Source organism: Corvus brachyrhynchos, unplaced genomic scaffold (assembly GCF_000691975.1).
Source record: "Corvus brachyrhynchos isolate BGI_N302 unplaced genomic scaffold, ASM69197v1 scaffold200, whole genome shotgun sequence".
Lineage (NCBI taxonomy): Eukaryota > Metazoa > Chordata > Aves > Passeriformes > Corvidae > Corvus > Corvus brachyrhynchos.
This window is the reverse complement of record NW_008236184.1, coordinates 5,323,630-5,327,755: the sequence shown is the minus strand read 5'-3', so window position 1 is coordinate 5,327,755 and position 4,126 is coordinate 5,323,630. Positions and strand designations below refer to the sequence as shown.

General features: G+C 55.8%; 1 protein-coding gene across 2 annotated transcripts in view; it reads left to right on the top strand.

Moving 5' to 3' along the window:
• The first annotated feature begins 363 nt into the window (after positions 1 to 363).
• The window catches only part of CORO2B (coronin 2B), a 25,494-nt gene continuing 21,731 nt past the window's right edge, over positions 364 to 4,126 (top strand). For both annotated transcript variants that reach the window (XM_017738508.1, XM_008637398.2), the window contains exon 1: positions 364 to 1,790. The gene's annotated coding sequence lies outside the window, so the exon portion shown is untranslated. The remainder of the gene's footprint in view (positions 1,791 to 4,126) is intronic.

Here is a 4,126-nt window from a genome sequence, read left to right as displayed (position 1 = left end):
CCTTCCCTTCCCTTCCCTTCCCTTCCCTCATTCCCAAATTGTCCATAAAGCCTGGGGTCACCAATCTTTGGGATCGCTGAGGGTTGGAAATGGGGCTGTGGAGCCATTGGAGCCTGGAAAGGGAAGATCCCTGTTCCAAGGAATATTCCTCTCATCCAAGGCAACTCCGGCCCTCAGCTTTTTAACGAGTTTTAATTGGGATTCCGTGGAATTAATTGGCATTCAATGGAATTAATTGGGGTCGTTAATGGGGCCTGGCGGGATCTGTAACTCACACCCGGCCAGGCAGGCCCATTCATTCCCACCCCCCCTTCCCGCTCCTTTCCATGGAATTTTATCCAATGATGAATAGTCCCATTCATCCCGCAGCTCTGAGGAGCCCAATCCCGGATTCCTATCTCCCGAGTCATTCCTTAAATCTGGCAGCGGAGGGGAGGGGGGGAAAGCTCCGGATGGAGGCAGCTGCTCTGGTGCCCCCCAAATCCACAGATCCCAGAGTTCCCGGAGCCGTGCCAAGCGCCGCTCCCAGAAATCCCGCGCTCCTTTGTTCATGGCAGAGCCGCTGGCAAAGGCTGCGGATCTCCGGCTGGAATGGGGCCGGGAGCCTCCGGCAGCGCCGGGAAAAGCTCCGGGAGTGGAACTCCTGGAAGAGGCCGTGCCAGGGAAGGGCTGGAAGCGGGCAAGGTGTTGTTGGAGCGGAAAAATCGGGATAAATCGGGATAAATAGGGATCAACCCTCAGGATCTGAGCCCAGATTGGGGCGTGGCCGCAGGAAATGCGGTTTGATGGGAAATGTGGGAATTCTGGGAATGGTACCAGCCCCATCCCTGCATCCATGAGGTTTTCCAGCTGGTTGCTCCAAGCTCACCTAAAAGTCAAGGAATTTCAGGATCGGGAATTTCAGGAGCTGTGCCTGCCCTCCCTACGGATATGGAATCATTCCCATGGATGAGCCCCTGGCTCGGTCGCGCTCATTCCGGTGGGAAAAGCGACTTTTCCCCCTCTCTGACTTCCCGAAAACCCCCTCAAGTTGGGAGAAAGCCTGGAATATTCATTCCCCTCAAGGAAATGTAATTCCACGCAGCTCAGCCCCATCCCGACGGGATTCCCACCTGGAATTTCCCCTCTGGGAATGGTGGTTTCTCCCAGCAGCACCTGCCGTGCAAATCCCAGCAAACTGGGCCTTCTGGAAAAATCCTCCTGTCCCAAAATGTTGGGAAGAGCCACACTCCAGCAAAATTCCCGGGAAGCTGCTGGGGACCGGGGTGGGGACAGGGACAGGGATCGTTGTCATGGAATTAATTCCGGTTGGATTTGGGAATGGGAATGGCCCCAAAGGCTGAGCCACATCCCTGGAATGTCCAAGAAAAGCTTGGATGGGGCTCGGAGCAGCCTGGGATAGTGGGAAGTGTCCCTGCCCATGGAATGGGAAGGGATTTAAGGTCCCTTCCCACCCAAAGCATTCCAGGATTCCAGAATTCCACGGTTTCCATGGATGCCGGTTGGTAAACCTGAACCATTGGGATGCCGGATGTGGATCCTTGTGGAGCCCAGCCCCTGGAATTCCGCTGGGGGCTGGAGCGAATCCCAACATCCTCTGGGTCATGATCCCTGTTCCCCGGTTTTGGTGACTCCGCAGTTCGGGATCGATCCCGGTTGGAAATCGGGACAGGCGGCAGCTCCCGTATCCAAAGGGTTTCCCTCTTTTCCAGGCTCCTGGAGCAGCCCCGGCTCCCTGAGCTCCGTGTCCATCCCGGGGGATCCGGAGGCGCCGGAGCAGAGCAGGGCAGGTGAGGATTCCGAGGGACCTGGAGAGGGATGGGAACATTCCCGGGATGCGCTGCCGTGCCCAGGGTGGGAATCTCCCACCCGCAGCCTCTCCCATCCCGAATGTCTCTGCTGGGAGCTGGGAATGCGCTCCTGTGGCTGGAGGAGCGTTTTTGGTCCGTGCCTTTCCTCCCCGAATTTGACCCGTTATCCCAAAGAATCCCTGTGGATCAAATCCAGGGAACGCTCGGGAATGAGGGGGAAAGGAACGAATTACAGAAATGACCCAAAAGGCCTGGAAAACTTGATCAGGGATGAGCATTCCATGGCGGCTCATCCAGAGGGATCCCAGCTCCCGGTGGGATCACCCCGACCTCTGGAAAAGGGAATCGCTTGGGCCGCTCTGGTGTGAAGAGCGGAGAGCCCCGATTCCAGAGACATCCAAGGAAAACCTGGGAAAAAAGCGGCATTGGAGGCACATCCCGGGGCAGGGGAGGGACATCGCCGCCGCTGCTCCGGCAGCTCCTGGCTTTGCGTTGGAATAACAAGGAAAACAAGGATAACAGCAAGGAAAACAAGGAAAACAAGGAAAACAAGGAAAACAAGGAAAACAAGGCTCCCTTGCCTTTCTCTGGAGGGTTCCGCTCATCCCGGGAGCCGGAGCACAAGGAAAGGCTTGTCCAGGCTCGGATTCCGGAGGGTTGGGAAGGGGGGGTCGGTGCCTCCCGCATCCCGAGCCGGCCATCCCGTGACCTTCAGGCTCCTCCGGCGCTTCCCGGGAAACGGGAATGTGCAGCCTGGAATATTGACCGGATCCTGTTTGTTTTCCTTGCTCTTTTATTTCTGGATTTGGCCTTTCTTGTTCCGTCGCTTCTGCTGGAAAAGTTTCATCCCCAGCCGGGAGAAAGTTCCCGAGAAAAATCCTTGCGGTTTGGAAGGAGGCGGGATGGGAACGGAGCCGCCGGAGCTTCCTGTGGGATGCGGCACCGCGGGGTGCTCGTTGCCAGGAAGAGTTGGAATTTCGGAGGTGGAAAGGGAGAGCTGCTCCCTGGAGCGCTGGGCCCTGCTCTGGAAAAATCCCGGGATAAATAAATTCCCCTGGTTCGTGTCCCGTGCAAAGCTGGGGCTTGGGAAGGGATTTTTCCCAGATTATCCCAGTGTTTCTGCTCCTGGTGGAGTTTTCCTGCAATTTTTTGATCCTCTCCCACCCAGCATCTCCTGAAGGAATTTTTTCTCCATGGGATTCGTTTTCCCTGACAATTCCATCCCTTGAATTCTCGCTTTAACGTGGCTTTTCCCGCTTTTTCTGATCGAAAAGCTGACTTTGGGAAAGGTCGGATTGATGGGATCTTCCCACAGGAGGCTTTTCCTTGGGATAGACCCGCCCTGCTTATCCTGCTCCGAACTGCTGGAAAATCCCGGCTGGAAAATCCCGTCGGATCCAAGGATCTGTCATGGGATGTGAAATCATTCCCACGGATGAGCCCCTGGCTCGGTTCCGCTCATTCCAATGGGAAAAGCGACTTTTCCGCCTCTCTGAATTCCCTAAAACCCCCTCGAGTTGGGAAAGAGCCTGGAATGTTCTTTTTCCTCAAGGAAATGCAATTCCAAGGAGCTGGAGGAGGGAAAATCCCGGGGGTGGTGCCCCGGGGCAGCTCCGGGGGCCGGGAATTCTTTGTGCTCCATCCAGAGCTTCCCGGGGTGGGAAGGACTCAGCAAACAGAGTGGGAGGAAAACTGGGCTCCTTTCCGGAATTGCTTCCAGAGGGGGAATTTTGGGATTGTTCCCGGCACGTGGGGTCTGGGAAAGCTTGGATTTCCTCCTCCAGGAGTTTTCCTGGAGGGAAAAGGATCCAAACTCGGCTCCCTGAGGGTGCCAGGGATGATTTCTGCCCCTTTCCAAGCATTCCATGATATCCGTGGGAATTCGGGAAGCAGCTCCATGGGTGGGGAGGGATGAGGATTCCTGGGAAGAGCTCAGCTCCGTCCGCCCTCACTTGGAGCTTTTTTCCAAGGTTTGGGGAGAGGAGAGGCCATTCCCAGGATTTCTAGGAAATGGAAATCCTTGGAAAGTCCAACTTCAGGGAAATCCCAGGCAATTCCAGGCTGGGAGAACCTCTGGGAATGTTCATCCGGCTTTGTGTTCATGGAATGAATCCCGAATATTTGGGCGGCCAATCTCCCGCTCTTTCCAAGCTGGAAAAACATGGATATCTCCTCCCTCTTCTTGTCCATACGGAAAAGTGGCTTTTCCCAAACCCCATCCATCCATTCCCAAACCCCATCCATCCATTCCCAAACCCCATCCATCCATTCCCGCTGTCCCAGGCTGCTCTAAGCCGCCCTTCGACCTTCCCAGG